Source organism: Lathyrus oleraceus, chromosome 1 (assembly GCF_024323335.1).
Source record: "Lathyrus oleraceus cultivar Zhongwan6 chromosome 1, CAAS_Psat_ZW6_1.0, whole genome shotgun sequence".
In the NCBI taxonomy this organism is placed as follows: domain Eukaryota; kingdom Viridiplantae; phylum Streptophyta; class Magnoliopsida; order Fabales; family Fabaceae; genus Lathyrus; species Lathyrus oleraceus.
Window position 1 is genome coordinate 320,583,580 of NC_066579.1, and position 19,170 is coordinate 320,602,749.

Consider the following 19,170-nt stretch of genomic DNA (forward strand, 5'->3'; position numbering starts at 1 on the left):
AATGTTGCGGTTGAAAAATTTTAGAGTCGCCATCATCCTTTATTTGTTCCTTAGAAAACGGAAAAATAATGATAAAACCTAATGGATAAGGGTTAGAGACTAAGGTTCGGGAGTCGGTTAAGCAATGGGAAGGTATTAGACACCTCTCACCTCCATTGTATTAGATAAGATCCTCCTCTAAATCTAGGGTTATTGCTTACCTTAGGGAATGTTTGCTTATTATCTATTATTGCTTAATTTATTTATTTGCAAAGAATTATTTTATTATTAATAGGAAACGTGTTTAATTAAGAAAGGACAAAGAAAAGTTTTTTGTTATTGTACTCGCTAGAGTGTTAGGACTCTATGCCTACGAACATTTATGATTGATGAAGGATCATATCATCATAGTTCTTCTAGAAAATACTTGTTTGTTTTGTGTTTTTTAGATTGTGAAAGTCCTCAATGCACTAGGGACGGAGAAATATTTGATTTTGAAAATGCCTCAATGTACAAGGACAAATTACCTAAACTTTGAATGTGTGGCATTACTTTTAGGTTAATTGATTAGTTGGCAAAAATGTTATAATTAATTTTATTTATAAATTAAACTACTAATAATATATATAATTGTTTTAACAATAAAAAAAATATTAAAAGGTCAATTATATAAAACAACATATCATATCTCTTATCCCTGATTTTATTATCCCTAATTGAATTAATCAAAACCCTAAAACTACCATAAAATTAATTCGGTTATTTCAAAATTATCCCAAAGATCCAACTTAATTAACCCTAATTAATTAATATTCACTAATTAATTATTATCTTCTTGTTAATAATCAAAATAAAAACCATAATAAAAGAATGAGAAAAGAACTAATAATATTATAATAAATTAATGAGTTAATTAAACCTAATCCTTTTTTGTATTTTTGTAATTAAACATTATAGAAAAAAGGTGAATGAAATAAACTATTTTTTATGTAAAGTTATATGGTTAATCACATACTCACTAAAACAAGTTTTTAAATATATATTTCTAGAAATGCTTTAAAGTCGTGCTAGTTGAATTGTGATCTGTCATAAAAGTTTTGGATATTTTTTTGTAATGTTCAATCGATTGGCACATATACCCAATTTATTGGGTTAGTGCAAAAATGTGTCTTATCGTTTAGGACAGTGTGTTAATGAATGGAGACGCGTGTGTGTGTGTGTATATATATATATATATATATATATATATATATATATATATATATATAATTCTTTCCTTCTTAAACCTTCTAAATGATTATTTTTATGCTTATCAATTGATTTGTGCATGATGTCAATTGATTGACACATTAATTATAGCTCAAAATGTTTTTCCTTTTTTGTGTGACCCTCTAGCCTATAAATAGAGGACACTTCCTTCAAATTTTAACATCCAGAATCATGAGCTCTCATATCTTACTTCTCACTCTTTCTCTAAAATATTTCTCACTTCTCTCATTTAGAAATTTCATCGTATTTCTTTCGAGAAAGGTCTTTTGCGAGTGAGACATCTTTGTAATTCTGGAAGTGTAATATTGTAAATCCACCAAGGAACATTTTTACCTTGGTTGAATTATTCATCTAATTATGGATTGTTTGTTTGGATTCAAAGCTAAAACCTTTAAAAGCTTTATTTTGGGGATTTAGTTACTAAGTCGTCAATTCGGTTCGAAAACTTAAGTTGTTCAAAAACTTTCATCGGTTGGTATAAAATCTCACATTTTGGTTCGTGGTTACTATGATAAAACCTCAGTTCGGATCATAAGCTCATCCCAGTTAAAATTTTTCTTAGGTGGGAGATAAGTCTGATATAAAATCTCCTAGATCCATGTTCAGACTGTCAAAATCCCGATTCAGTTCGTGAGTTCAACCAATGTTAAAATCTTCCCCAAGTTCGAGATCCGTCAGTGTTAAATCTCATTTTAAAGCTTGAATACTAATTGTCATACCCTAATTTTTACCCCTAAGATCTCACATATCATTGACATCCATGCATACAAATAATGTCACCTCTTGGTCTCTCTCCCTCTCATATTTGGGTTTTGCTTTTTGCAGGAATCATCAAGCACCCATTTGTTGGTGTTTTACCTTTATGTTTCCATGGCTCCTCAACTAGGGTTTGTGTTGATTCCTCAAGTTAAAGTATGGCCAACCATTGATTCTTAAGGGGCTATCTTTCAATGTATGATCTATAAGGTTCTAAATCACCTTTCAATCTCATTTTGATCAAGGATATCTGTAAGACCCCAATTTTGACCATAAGATCCCTCATGCAATTTCATCATAAGCATTAGCATTGGGATCATACCTTGGCATCCTCCTTACCCCTTTTTCATTGGATTTGTTTTGGGAAAGATCACCAAGCACCATGTGATTGTCCTCTCGAAAGTTTGTTGTTGATGATTGTTGGTATTGTTGTTGTTGTAGGTGTTCGTTCGTTGCGGTGGTTGTTGTTGTTGACGTTGTTGTTGTTGAATTGGTGTTGATTGACTTGCGGAAAATATAGGAATTACGGAGGATACTTGATGATGGTGTTGACGGGGTGGTTGATTCCTTCTGATCTGAGGCCTCCTCTGCCTCCCACTGGAAATTGCGTTAGCTTCGCTGTCTTTCTTTTTCCCAAAACTGTTGCCATATCTCTTACTCGATGATGCTTCCTCTTTTGACAATCGTCCTTCTCGGACACCTTCTTCAAGCCTCATCCCCATATTTACCGTTTCGGTAAAGTTACTCGGGGCACTAGCGATCATACGTTCATAGTAAAATGAACTCAGGGTCTTCAAAAAGATCTTCATCATCTCCTTCTCTTTCAAAGGAGGAATGATCTGAGCAGCTAACTCTCTCAATCTTTGTGCATATTATTTGAATGTCTCCTTATCTTTCTGAGACATAGACCTCAACTGCTCTCTATCAGGCGCCATATCCACATTATATTTATACTGTTTGACGAAAGCTTCTCCCAAATCGTTGAAAGTGCGAATGCTTACATTGTCCAACCCCATATACCATCTGAGTGCAACACCGGTCAAACTATCTTGGATGTAGTGGATTAACAGCTTATCATTGTCAGTTTGGGTAGACATTTTACGGGCATACATCACCAAATGACTGAGCGGACATGAGTTCCCTCTGTATTATTCAAAGTCAAGCACTTTGAACTTCACCAGAATCTTCACATTCGACACCAGACATAATTCAGCATCACTCTTTCCAAACAGGTCCTTACCTTTCAATGTTTTCAACTCCTTGCGCAACTCAAGAAATTGATCCTTCATCTCATCCATTTTCCCATACACATCTGGGCCCTCAGATGGCTCGGAATGATAAATGGTGTCTTCCACACGAGGTAAGGTGTGCACGACGGGAGGTGGCACAGACATGACCAGGCTAGATGCCGACATGGAAGCAAAGGTAGGCGCAAAGCCTTCAGGCATGAAGTTCAGCGGCATTCCCCACGGGAATCCAGAAGGCATGGCATTCGCAAAATAAGCGGTAGCAGCATGCATGGTAGAGGTAGCCACCTCTGAAATAATAGTCCTCTGAGGAGGAGAAGTTGCGGGTGTTGGAGAAGACTGACTCTGAGCAGCTAGCACTGACTCCATCATGGTAGTCAGTCGAGAGATCTCTTCCTTTAGCTCTCTATTCTCTTTCTCAAGATGTTCCATGATTCTGGAGTGATTGGCGTGAGGGTTGTATCGATGAGTCAGCTTGGCTAAAGCACAGAAGAAACACCAATGAGACATCTGGCGAAAGACAAACCTGCTTATGCAAATGATGCATGAAATGCAATGTTTATTTATTTATTTTATTTTTTCAAGGAACTTACTATATTATTTGTGGATATATATATATATATATATATATATATATATATATATATATATATATATATATATATATATATATATATATATATATATATATATATATATATATATATATATATATATATATATATATATATATATATATAACAATAATTGCAATAATTTGATATGACCAAAAATCTCTTTTCATTTATATAATTGGAAGGATTACACTGAGTACAATTTCAGAAATCAAATGAAAAATACAAGAGAGAAAGAGACTAGTCATCCTAAGGATCCCTAACAACAATGCCAGAAGATCTGGATGTAGGAGCGTACTTCCTTCGAATGCGTCGAATCTCGGTCTCGAAAGAAGCCTTCATCTGAGTCTTCTCGAGGACAAGCTGATTAACAATCTTCTTCCAAGCAACGGAAGGTTGAGGCATACTAGGGGAAGATGAAACCTCTAGTTCTCTCTGTCTCGTTGTCACTCGATCTTCAAGTATCTCAATGAGTGCATCTTTGTCCTTAGACTCAAACTGCAACTCCTCATGCTTCTTGCCCAAAGAACGAAAATGCTTTTCCCACATATCCTTCTCTTGCTTCATCTTGGCGAGTGCGTCTTCCAACTCCTCTACATCTTAGTTAGGGAGAGTTAATGGCTCAACCACAACCATAGATATAGGTCTTTCACAAGGATAAGGCATCTTCAACTCCAAAGCTCTTTTCTTCACCCAAAGAGTGTAAGCTTCCAAAGCTACACAATTGCACGGACCAAGCTCAGATCTTCCTTTCCTATGCATATTATGCCAAGCATGCACAATCTTCTGCTTCAAATGTTGGAGATCTTTACCCTCTTGATAGAAAAGACCTTCTAACAAAGTGTTATTGGGTTAGTCTCTCAATGGGAACCCAAGTTGACGACGAGCCAAAGCAGGGTTGTAGTTAATTCCTCCTTGTGTACCAATGAGAGTCACATTAGAGAATTCACCACAATAATCAATAATCTCCAAACTGCTCAAAGAAGGATCATACCAAACTATATCATCATTAGTGAGAGACATAAGTTTCTGAGACCACCGTAGATATTGTTTGTTCTCCACAAAAGCAGGTGTGCGAGGCAAGTGCGAAATAAACCACTTGTACAAAATAGGAATGCAACATACAATCGTTCCACCACTCTTAGAATTCCTTAGATGCAAAGAGAAATACATATCACCCAACAAAGTAGACACAGGATTCCCAATTAAGAAGATTCTAATGGCGTTAAACTCGACAAAACCATCAATGTTAGGGAATAAATTTAATCCATGAATGAGAAACACAAAGATAGCTTCAAAAGCATCCACACTAACGGCTTGAGCAAAGGCAGTAGCTTCCTTGATGAGGAAATCAGATGGCATCCCAAACAATCCTCCTTTCTTCATCCAATGAGCCTCTATCTCATACTTCTTCAAGTGAAGAGCTTCATCAATAAGATGAGATCTTGGAATCTCTTCCAATCTATTAAAAGGCACTCTACTAGAAATGGGTATCCCCAAGAGATGAGAATACTCCTCCAATATAGGCACAAGCTGATAATCTAGGAAAGTGAAGCAATGATAGAGAGGATCATAGAACTGCACTAACACACTCAAAAGTCCTTCAACCACATCAACATACAAGATAAACAGAAGCTTCCCATGGCGTTGTTTGAAGTCCAAGGGATCTAATACAAAAGATGATAGCTTCCTTAACTCTTTCAAGTCGGGACATCTGACACTGTACTTCTTAGTGTTCCTTCGTCCATAATCCATGTTCTGAAAATATTTGCAAATAATACCTCAGTTCCTTGAAATTTTCGTGTGATGAGTGTTATGATGCGTATGAATGCATGAATGCAACAATCATTAATAAGGGATCACACACAAGGCAAGCAAACAAAGGTCAAGGGATGAATCAGGTCATTGTCAAGATCAATCATCCATTTTGGTGGATTATGGTTTACACCTTATCAACACCCAAGTTCCATTAATATTGATAAGACTTGATTGGATCAACCAAGAATCAAGGGTTTGTTGTGAGTTACGAGCATGAAGTCTGGGTAAGAACCATCCCAAAGGAGTGAACTAAGGATAAAAACCTGTAGATCATGTTCTAAAAAGTTCCCAGAGTCTTAATTCCATCTATCAGATATTACATGTTAAGATGACTGACTCATCGACCCATAACATTCTCAAGAGAAACTTGTCTAAGTGTAGTATCGCATAACAACTGTTATCAAGTCTACACTTGAACAGTCTCCACACTACGTCCTAAATAGGCCAAGAAGGGTTAAATGTTCTACAGTCCTCAGCTTCTCGGACCCAAATTAGAGATAGTAATGCCTAACCACAAATACTTGTGTGACATTTCCAAATCCAAAAGGGTCTCCACTGAGTAGATGGATCTCAAGCCAACTTATTAAGGACTACTCCACACAAGTCGAACATGACTATACCATTCTCCTACCTTAATTGTACTCAAGTTCGGGTTAGAACTTATCTCACCACTTAGAGATCACCAAGTACAACAAGTAGATTATATCACACAAATATACATACATCACATATATACAATTATATACACACACAAAAGTAGGCTAAACCCACTAGAGACTACTCCCCAGCAGAGTCGCCACTTAATTTTTGTAGCGGTAAATTCATGATCATCAAGCTATGGATAAGCTAGACATCAAATAACAAGAGTCGCCACCGCGCTTTTATTGTTTCCAAGGGCAAAAGGAAAAGTACGAACAAAACCTAAAGATAAGAAGTTTTCAAATGAAAACTATTAAAATGCCAGAGATTACAAGTGTCATACCCAAAAATTCACCCTACCCCGATACAATTTTCATCTGATCCATGACCCTACTGCACATGCATACATTCATTATTTCTAAAAAAATAAAAATAAAAATAAAAAAATTGGTACCCAGTTACCCTAATCAGGGTAACCGATTACCCAGACCAAAAACTGCTTTTTTGGCCATTTTGGGACTGTGTAACCGATTACAGCTGCGCAGGCATCAAAAATGGCTCTGTTTTTTACACAAAGGACCCTTTGGTCCACCCACTTCAATCCCTTTGCTTCCCCTATAAATAGAGCACTATCCCCATTCATTTTTAAAGCTTGAAAGCCACAAAACCTCTGTCCAAATCATATTCAAGCTCCCTCTTTTCAACCTAAATCCTAACTCACCCAAACCCTCTTTTCTTCTTTGAACCACCCAACCACCATGTAAAAATTCACAATCTCCACACAACGAAAACAGTAGAAAACTTGAGACCTTCACTTACATAATCATTCACCACCACCACATAAACATACAACTTCCTTCCCTTCCATTTTTCTACCATAACAACCATAACCACCCTCTTCCAAGCTTTTTGATTCATTCTCAAACCCAAACACAACAACAACCTAGTTTTGACACCACAATCTTGGTAATATTTTGGACTCACACTCCTTGATATTTTTTGGTTTTGTTTTTGTGTTTGGAAATGGGTTTTAACTCTTGGGTTGTGTTTTGAGAGAGATTTGAGTCAACTTTGAAACAAATGGTTTTTGTTGGGTTTACACTCTTTTGGGTATTTTTTGCTCTTACTACTTTTTATCCACCATTTTTAATCAAACTTTGTTTCTTGTTATCATTTATATTTATTGGTTGATTAGATCTATTAAATCATGGCTATGGTTGTTTAGAGTTGATAAAACCTTCAATGTTTTAAACCTATTAATGATTGATCAATAGATCCTTCATGATACTTTGAGGCATTGATAGGTTGCCTCTATTGCAACCATGTTTGGGTCATTTGATACATAGATGAAACCATTCTCTTTACATTAACTTGTTATTCTATTTGCTTATTGTTATTCTACTAACCACTAACCATTAAGTACTAACTTCTAACATTTATATTATTGCACTTTACTTCCTTGCAATTTATTTTATTGTTCACTAACCACACACTTAGGGTTGCATAACTTTCTTTGTTACAAATCTATTGTTAGTTGATTTTTCAATCATCTTCAATACTTTGCATCAACGATAAGCTATCCCTTAATGTGTCATTTACATTCACTAACCATTATTGTTGTGATATTGTCACTCTTTATCTTGTGATTTACTTTTATGTCATTACCTTGTAATTTACATTCAAGTACTCATTATCATCATCATTGTACAAACTCATCATGCATGTTTATTTACTTGTTATTTATTTTATTGTCATCATACATTAAAAATAACAAAAACATGATAAAATGATAGGACCAAAAATATTCACTCCACTCTTAATCAACTTGGACTTAGAGTATTTCATCTTAGGACCTTTGCTTGGAGGCCTTTTCATTACTCTTTGTGATACTTTGTAAACACTTGAATTTTCATCTGTAACTTACATGCATGTTGTAAGAATGGCATCATGGCACCACCTTAGGGGGACATGTTTGTAAGACCATTATCCTTTGTTTAGCTTAGGTCACTTTTGCACACAAAAGACTTTCTCTTGGGCTACCTTACAATGAGACTCTTTAATTTCTTGTTGGTCACTTTGCATTCATGTTGCATAAGCCAAATTTCATAATTAACTAAAACAAACCCTTGATTCAACGTCAAGTGGCATTTTTATAATCAAATTCAAAACACTTAATAATTACGATTATTATTGTGCGCCACGAGCCTTAAGTGGTGGAGAATGAGTGAGAATGGAGCATTCCTACCCTTACTCTGATTATTTTGGACGCAAGACGCTTGGCTTGTTGTCTAGAATAATCACCTCCGCCTATAGACTTTAGTACAATATAATCACAAAATTCATTCATAAAACCCTTATTCAAGGTAAAAACAATACAACTCATCAAACTCTTTTTTGTGTCTTAGGGCATCATCCCGAAAACCCTTTTTTCAAAGGTAAAATCAACCAACACACAAATATTTTCTACTCCGAACTACGGAGCTCTGATTCCTAATCCCCGAATGAGTGATACGTAGGCACAAGGGCCCCAATCCTTGGCGAGCACTATAATAACAAAAAACACCCCCTTCTTTTCACACATTCTTTTGAAGATAAAACAATAATAGATAAATCCCATGTATGTAAAACAACCCAAATGGTTCCCATGGAGTACCATGGACATAAGGGGTGTTAATACCTTCCCCTTATGTAACCGACTTCCGAACCCAAATCTCGATTGTGATACTGATTCCTTATTCTCTTTTAGCGCTTCCCGTGTGCGTCTCTTTTACGAGGGTTTTATCGACTATTTCCCCTCTCCTCTCCGATAGAGGTAAACTAAATAAAATTCGGTGGCGACTCTTCTGACTTTGCCTCTCTTTGGCATTCTCTTTTAGTCCCGGTTTCGTTATCCTGAAATCCCGGTAGCGACAACAAGTAAGGGGGTTGGTTACACAGAGGGAAGGTGTTAGCACCCAAAGTGTCCTAGGTACTCCTAGGGAGCCCTTTCTTGTGTGCATATGTGTTTTGTACAAAATGATGTTTACAAACAAATAGAATGGTGGGATGAGAAAAGAATTCATTAATTATATTTTTGTGCTTGACAAGACCTTCAGACTTGTGCCTATGTACCAACATAAAAATGAGGGATCAAAACCTCGTAGTTCGTGATACAAATTTTAAAGTGGATGCATTGCTTTTAATAAAAAATTAAGTTTTAAAGGCACAAGGGCCTAGAAAATGGTTTAAGTAAGTTAGTTCTTTGTGCCTTTTGAAAATTTTAAGTCAAGTATAGTTAAGTTTATTTACAAGTTTTATTCAAGAAAAGAAGTTTGAAAATGCAATGGCATAGGCCCAAAGTTTCTAATTTGCAAAGGGTCTAAGTTTAGAAAATAACAAGTTCAAACAAAGAAGTTTTTAAAAGGAGGGAGAGATTTTTAAATTAAAGAGATGGGGAGGAGATGAAGAGACTAATCCTAAGCGTAAATTTAAAAGTTAAGAGTTGAAAAGATCTGACCAATGGGCTGCAATCCAATAGGCAAGAATGCCATATAGAAACCCCAAATTCCCTTGGATACTAGAATCGAGCAACAAACAGTGCATACAATATTAACTTGAAGAGCAAGCCATCAAATAAAGACATCCACATACAAGCTTTAGCCATTCCATAATCTTCTTCAAATTGGCATATGTAGTAGATGAATTCCACAAGTCACAAGTTCAAAATAACAGCTTCACAATGATCATGTTACAGATGAACTCAGATGGATCTTCAATGAGGTATCAGGTGAAGTTTCAAATTGCAAGCACTTGGTTACATGAAAGTTGGCATTGACCAAGTCCTTTTGCATAGGGATGTTGCCTAGATTCTAAGTCCAATTGTCCAAGATCAAACCAACAGTCAACACAATAGTTTCTTAGGGTTTTTGCTTTTAATGGTCAAAGACCACACAAACAAACAAAATATACACAAACAAGATATAACACACAATATGGTCCAAGTGGACAAAGTGAAAAGGCATTAATATAAACAATTAGAATGGTATGAATAATGGCAAATGAATAAAAATTAAAAATTAAAGTGCATTAAAAGTAAATGGCTTGAAATTAAATGTTAGTTGTTAACGAATTAGAAGTTAGTATTGTTTTTGCTTTTGCTTTTTAAGTCATTCTTTGGAGAACACTCAACCCACTTATCACAAGCATGGATCCTTGAACCAAGACATCTTCCAAAGGAAGGAAAAAAGGCCAAGTTTACACACAATACCATGAAACAGGGGAGACTTACAATCTCACTAACTAGAATGATATGCCTTTTGTGTCAAAAATTCAGTGCTATGTTAAACAATCGTAATTGGACTTATGTAGAAGTCACAACTATTTGAGGTCGAGCAATAGAATTTTGGTGTTAATGCATGTTAAATACATAGTATAATGGACTATACTCATGAAACATACCACACACAAAAATAATATGCAAAAGAGGTGGCCTAATCTCATCCCTACTTATGTTGAGTTTTCGATCAACTAGCCTTAGGACTTTGAGATATCATAGGCCAAATGAGATGGATGCATAAAGAAGCAGAATTAGATGAAGAGGGAGGGGAATAGATCAAAACTCAAATTGGTCAAAGGATGACTTATACCAAATTAAGATTGTTCATTCATTTTGGGAGATGGAATGTACATTCCATCAATCCCCTAAATCCAATGATCTTAACCTAGCAAAGTCAAATCAACTTTGACCAAGGCCCAACAACACAAGTCAAACTTATACAAATCATCAAGATAGCTCAACATAATTATTTGGCATTTATTCAATTTAAAAATACTAAAAATAATGCATTAAAATAAATATGGTTTGTCAAATTCCTAAAATGTCATCAAAACACCAAAGAAATGACCATGAGATTTATCATATGTCAAACAAGGTAAAACGACCTTGGAGAAATTTTTTCTAAATTTTTAGAGACTTAAAAGTATTTTTAAACAATTAAAAATATTCACAAAATCAATTAAATCATGAAAAATATTAATAATGGTCCAAAAAATAATTTTAATTCAGAATATGAAAGAAGAGTTTATTTAAATTTTTTTGGTGAAACTCTCATATTTTTTGGATCAATATTAAAATTAATATGAATTAATGAAAATCAAATGAAATAAAGCAAAAATCAGAAAATAAAAAAAAACGTGGACCACTTGATCTCCCTCATTAATTGAGGTGGCAAATCAAGTGGCTGAGCGCGCGCAATCTACCATGCATCTGAGTCAACTAATCACACGCGTGGTAATCAGTATGTATGCTCAAGATTAAAATAATTTAAACAAGATCAATGGCTCAGAACCTATCCAGCACACCACTGGCGCTGGACCTCCGGTCACCTTCTCAGGCGAGGTCCACCGGACTGGTTCACTCGTCACCATCAAGAAAATGAAAAAAAAAGGACATGATTTGAAAGACAAAATGGCGTAGAGCACGAATCTGACCTCAATTTCAACTAACTCCAAATATATAGAAAGATATGAGGAGTTGAATTTTGAGCTGTGTCACTTGAGTTGCTTTGATTTGACCTCAATGAAACTCAATCTTCTTGCCTACATTGGTAGGACTTCAGAAAACCAAAGATCCAAAAGAATTGATGAGAATTGAGTGAGAATCGAATAGAAGAAGATTTCTGAAAATTACCTTCAATGCTGTGCAGAAATGGATCTTGCTTGCTTCAAACTTGACTTGATCACACTCGAGGAGCTTGCAGAAGTGGTTTGGCAATGGAACAAAGCTTTGGATCCTGGAGTTTTTGAATCTCCAAACAATGAGAGTCAAACTCAATTTTCAAGTTGAAAATTCTCAGGTTTTCCTTTGAATGGTGAGGGTTTCAATTGGGGGGCAAAGCTGGCGCACAAGGTGTCTTTGAAATGAGCTCAAAGTTCTTTGGATTTATAGCATTTGGGATTGATAATTGCACACTTGAAAATTGCTAAAAATGGAAATGTGATGCACAAGCTTGTATGGGCGTGTACAAGCCCATGAAGCAGTCCATTATGATCCAATTACAACTGTACTGAAGTTCAAATCATGCTTGAATGGCAAGGCAAAGTGAAATGGAGTTTTGGACATTTGATTTTCTCCAATGATGCAAACTTGTTAAGACCATGCGTAGCCCTAACAAACCTCATCCCAAATGCATGAAATAGGGTTCTTTGGAAAGCATAGACCATGCGTAGCCCTAACAAACCTCATTCCAAAATGACCTATAATGTATCCTCATATCACATGCTCATAAAAGTTGATTTAGCTCTCACTCCAAAAATAAAAGTTGAACAAGACATCTTGAATTTGATTTTGAAACTTGGAAATCTTTCATCTCATAAAATTTGAGCAAGTTATGGCCTTGGGAAGTTGACTTCCAAATCAGGGTTTAGACAAAATGACCTATAATGTTTCAACATAGAAAATGATTTTCCAAGCAAAATTAGATCTAGACTTCAACATGAAATTTGTTTGGAATGTCATTTAGAGTAACGTTTCTCTTGGAATCATTTTAATATGGTGAAAATTGTAGGAGATAGGGTCTAGGGAGACCCGATTTTAATTAGATGAATTCATTTGGCCAACCACCATCAACCAACTTACTAACCTTCAATTCTCTTTACTTTCTAGGATCATGGTAGATCATATATGCATAAGATGATGAATTTTTAAGGTTACCTTAATAAAATTGGTCAATTGGTGAGATAGCTTGTTGGAGAAGTTACTCAAGATACCTAGTCAAACTAGGGTTTCCAAGGCAAATCACCTCCAAACTCTTAAAGAATACTTTATCAATATGACATGTAGAGATCAATGGAACTCATATATGATGCTTTGAGACATTCTGGATCAATCCTTGATTGTACTTTTATCCATAAGGGTCTTAAACCCTAGGTGTGAACTTGATAGATCAATGGGGATCATGCCCTACCTACAAAAGAGTTAGGCAAATGCAAAGACATGTTTTTGGTATTTTGGTTAGTAAAATGATAATATACAAGTATGATATAATCATATAATGCTTGGTAACCTCTCCCAAAACAAACCCAATGAAAAAGGGGTAAGGAGAATGCCAAGGTGTGATCCCAATGCTAATGCATATGATGAAATTGCATGAGGGATCTTAGGGTCAAAATTAAGGTCTTACAGCTATCACTTGGCTGATAGTTGGTAATTTTTTCTTTTGAGCTTGTTACTTTTGTTAAGCTATCACTTGGTTGATAGTTGATAATTTTTTTTCCTTTTGAGCTTATTACCTTTTTTGGGCTATCACTTGGATGATAGTTAGGTAATTTCACCCCCTATTAGAGATGGACATCCCCTCTGATTGACCTTTTCCAACGACGGAGTCTTACTTTGACAAGTATTTCCCCGTTGAGCCATTTGGATTGTTTTTTTTCTAACTATGCATTGGGTTCTTTCCCAATGCAATGGTTACTTCCGAGTCTTTTCTTTTCCCTACGACACTTTGTTTGTTCCCAGCTGGGTTCCCTTTTGGAAATTGTTATTCCCCTGTAGAGTTTAAGTCGCCTTTTTAGCATTTCGTTGTCTCTCGTGGCACTATATTCCCCATAAAGATCCTTGTATGTATTCATATCATATCATAAGCATCTTGCAGTATCTTAGGGCTAAAAATGTGGGTCTTTGGTATTTAAGTCTCTCCAATCTTGTCGAGACGAAGATTTCAATCTTCATATCTCTGAATCGAAGAAACTTAAACAGGGGCATCTGTAATACCGTAACTTTTATCCCTAAGATCCCACATATCATTGGCATCCTTGCATACAAACAAGGGCACCTCTAGGTCCCTTTCCCTCTCATCTTTGGGTTTTTCTTTTTACAAGGATCATCAAACACCTATTTGTTGGTATTTTGCCTTTTTATTTACATGTTCATTACTCATCTAACCACTAACTAAAATAGAAAAAATATGTCTTGTTTCCTTAAGTTTATTGTACAAGGAAGAGCTTGTCATCAAGAGTATCAAGCATGACTCCTCAACTAGGGTTTGTGTTGATTGCTCAACACAGATATCTTGGATGGCGTTTGTAGAAGCTGGTCTACAACATTGTACTCGCTCTTCTTGATGAGCCTCAGCATCTCATCACATTCTTCTTTTCCATTGCCACTAGGGCCAACAGAAGTAGGAGTTTTCAGTACAGAGGAGGATTTAACAGCAAGTGCCGGATTCGGAGAATTCACCGCATTCCCAATCGGGCGTTCAACAAAATCAGCATTAACTTGAGGCTTTGGTGGTGCTGAAAATACATGACCGCTGCGGGTCAAACCACTTACATCAGCGATGTTCACAACAAAGGAGGATAGCAAAGTCACCTCTTTCCCATATTCTACAGCAACAGCGTTGTAATGAAAAAGGATCGCCTTTTCAGAAGAATACGGTACTGGACTGGCAGGCTTAATGATAAGAACAGGAGAAACCTTCTGCTTGCTACCATCATACTTAATGGTAACGATTTCGGGCATCCGGAATACTGGGGAAATCACGTTGACCTCAGGTTCATCTTCATCAACATTCCTATTCTGAAGAATCTCAATGAGTCCTTCATCCAGCATTTCTTGAAGATCTTTGCGCACCTGGCGACAACCCAATCGATTAACAGGGCAGATTAGGCATCTATCATGGTTGTGCTCATAGTGACTGTAATCACACAGAAAACGATGCAACTCGACCAGAGACTGTCGAAGATGACTGACATGTTTGACCTTGTACTTGCCAGGGCAGCCCTGGACCATGTTAACAGATTTCCCATGCTCGGGCAATGGGTTCTTCTTCACGTTAGGACCTACGTCCTCAAAACACAGAATGCCACACCTCACAAGGTCTTGAACCTTGATCTTCAAAGGATAGAAATTCTCCACGTCGTGGCCGGGAGCACCAGAATGGTATACACAATGCAATTCGGGCTTATACCACCACTGAGGGTTAGCAGGTATAACCAGTGGGTCTCTTGGAGTAATCAACTTCCTCTCTATCAAAGAGGGATATAGTTCTGCGTACGTCATTGGAATAGGATCAAAAGTGACCTTTTTCCTCTCGTAACTCGTGCTGGTTTGATTACTGTTTCGAGGCTGGTAGGCCTACTGTTGCGGGCGGTGCTGTTGCTGATATTGCTAAGGCGGTTGCTGATTGTTGCTATGTTAATTGTCTCTGAACACAGTGTTAGACTATGGCACGGATCTAGAAGGGGGGAGGGGGGGGGGGGGGGTTGAATAGATCCCAATTAAAAATTGATTCGGCGCTACCAATTAAAAATTGGTTTTGAAAATTTGTTTTAAGTGCGGAAGCAGCCGAGGAAAATATAGTCTAAAACGAAGGGTTATTGGAAAACCGGATATGCGTCTAGCCTATGGATTAGTGATAATGTAGAATAAGAATCACTACACTAGTCACACTATCAATGATTTATTTCACTTGCTAGGATTCCTAGTTCCAATGATTCAAAGAGCAAACCAAACTAGATACACAACTAAGATAATTTTGGTTTAGGCAAATTATCAAACACTTGGTGTGCAAAAACACTCCAAGTGATATTTATGTTGAGTAAGTGATTCCAATTAGTCTAGTACAATATCTTATTGTACTTTGGGTTCAAAAACAGAGTTTTAACTTCATACTCAATTAATATCAAGGTTTGATAAAAGTGCTTATACAAAAATCACTTATTTTTAAGCCAAAAACAAACATGCTGAAAAATAGAGAAGACAAAATTCTAAAGACGTTGAATGTTGCTTCCACTCCTTGTTCCTTGATTCAAGGTGAATCAAGTCCTTCGATTGTTGTTGATAGACCTCTGATTCCAGCCCCTTTGTTGAATAACTCTCAGTTCTTCAAACCCTCGGCCCGGCTGATCTTAACTACAACAAATCGAACCTGAAATCTTCCCTTCAATATCACTGAATCCGCTACTAGATTGATGAAGACTTCCTCTTCTCAATCACCTTCGCTCAGCTGAAAATTGATGAAGAAATCGTCCAAAAAAACCCCCAAAATCAAACCAATCTTGGAGGACAAAACCCTAAATGTTTTATTCAAGAAAAAACTTGTCGCAAGCTTCAACCCGAACCGGATTCCCCAATCTCGGCTTCGAAAGTTATCACCTTTAACCAATCACAAAGCACTTCAAAAATGGTTGTGTGTAATTGATGTGTTGTGAGATGTTGAAGATGAAGATGAAGAATCTTGGACACCTATTTCACTTTTTCTTGTTCTTTGTACACTTGAATCAATTTGTCAAAAATGTTGGTTGATACAAGTAACTGAACTTCTATTTATAGTGACAAACCAACCAACCCACTTAACAGCTTTTCAAACAAAGTGGGAATTACTTAAAGACTGTATTTGCGCGCGAACGGTCGACCATAGCAGGTCTATGCGTCGACGCATAGCCTGCAGTTTGGGACAATCTGAAAAACACATCAGTATGCGTCGACCATAGGTCGGCGTGCGCTGACCCGTGGGAAAGTGAAACCTTCATGCGCCGACCCTGCGGTCAACTCAAGCCTTCGTGCGCTGACCCGTGAGAAAATGCACTATGTTATGCGCCGACCCTGCGGTCGACTCAAACCCTGTAAATCTGCAAAAATTCAGATTTTTGTGGTTTTCATGCATTTTGTCATGACCATATTTTATCCACATATGTTGTATGAAATATAACAGTTTACATGAACATAGAAAAGGATATGATAGGTGATATGTTGCATTTGTTTTGTAGAGGTGGAATCGACAATGCCGATTCATCCATGGTGGTAATTTGTCATCATTGAAACCTATGATCGTATGTTGTATGACAGTTGGCCCTTACATACTCCCCCTTTTTGATGATGATAACCTGTGTGAAACCAAAGAAAAACAACATGCAATATTTACACACACTCCCCCTTTCTTTTGTAATCTAAGGTTGGCTGCAAAACAAACTGTTAATTGTTGTGAATATCTTGGCTTGGCTTTGGTACATGCTCTTCTCCCCCTTTAACAACATCAAAAAGAGAAAGAGAACTATTATTCAACATAACATGATATTCAACAAGAGATAGCGAATCATATAACACTACCACACCAAATATTGTTACTGAACAAATTGAAAAGGAGATAACATTAAACTAGATTAACAAACAAGCATAACAGATAATAAGTTCAGTCAAACAACAAAAGTACAGATGCACATGCAGTTTTATGCCCTAATAGCCTCGTCCTCGACCGTAACAAACATCCGGGTTTCTGTAAGGATCTGCTAAAGAAGTCATTTGGTCAGCAACACTACTTAGACACTTGAGGCCCACATCGACGGACAGCTCCTGTCGTGCAATTGTTTCGGTGAATGCTGCATACCGTTCATTCATGCTGGTTGAGAGGCTATCGAGCCTCTCATTTTGTGCTTGAAGCTGGCTGCTTATATGAGCATAGCACTCATCCTGAGTTTGTATGAATGATTATCGAGCCAGCTGCATATCTCGCATCATATCTAAAAGTTCAGAAGAATTTTCCTGCTGCGGAGGAGACGGTGGAGATTCTCCAGCATCATATTGATACGGCTGATAGAATTGGCGTTGTGTTGACCAGCCCATATGTTTCCATTCACCCTAACCACCATGGTTGGGGGCATCTTCTTCAATCGAATAGGTATCCTGAACCCAAGCGGTGTTTGTGTAGCTGTGTGTGTCTGCTTGTGGAGGACTATCATGCTGCTCAAATGCTTGTCCTGCTCCTTCTTCTTCGTTTTCCTCTTAGTCTTCTTCTTCACTTTCGTCACTTTCATCATATTCTTCAACAATCCTAGGAATATTCTCCCTGCGAACAAATCTGTATGTTTTCCGCTCATCACACCAAAAGTATCCCATCATAGAGAAACATTTTGGGCTGAATTCTTTATCTGAGGAAATGGAGGTATAAGGAAAGGACGGATAATCAACGTCGGCTGCAGTAAGAACCTCTTGAATAAAAGATCCATAGGCAAGAGCAGTGCCTCGTCCGGAGTCTCGTAAACTGAACATCCTACTAGCAAAGTAGTAGGGCCAGTTTATTTTGCGCTGATTTTTCAGGACATATATGAGATGAACCTCAGCCTGTTCAACTCGGGAAAGGCCACCCTTCTTAGGCCGCAGGATGCGCGCCACAATCCACTGGAGAATGCGCTCACCTTTTTTCAGCTTACCGGCAGTGACAGTTCGTGGGAACGCATCACTGTTCACAATGTGGTCTGGGTAGGGTCGTTTCAGCATAGCGTTCAAAGCGCTCTTAAACTCATATCCTTCTATTGTGTGAGAATCAGTTACCTCAAGAGGAGGATTTTCATCAGCAGCCAATGTCAGATCAAAATATTTATTCCAAAATTCTGACTTGAAAGATACCTTTCTTGTGCCGATCCTGGAGTGAAACTTTTGACCACGAAATTTGTCATGAAGGCAAGTGTAGAACACACGGACCAGGTCTTCGCTATATTTGGCATTGCATTCCAGGAATTTAACAATACCGTGATACTGTAGCAGAGTCATGATGTCTCCGAGATGCATGCGTTCTGCTGTGAGTTTGTAGAAGGCATGTTGCCTCACAACTCCTCTTTGACCAATGTCTTTGTTGAAGGTGTCGACAAGAGCCGGTGGAACTAATGAGACAGCGGTAATGGGTAAGGAGGCAGAGGATGATCCCCTTGATCTCTTACCGGTAGGTCTACGGGATGAGGAAGCCATGGGTAATGATTCTGAAGCTTTTTGTAAAGGTAGAGAGTGAACCTTGGTGTAAGATTTTAAGAGTGATTTGCAAGAAGGAGGTTTTCCCTTTTTATAGATGAAGATTTAGGGTTTTGGGAAGAGGAGA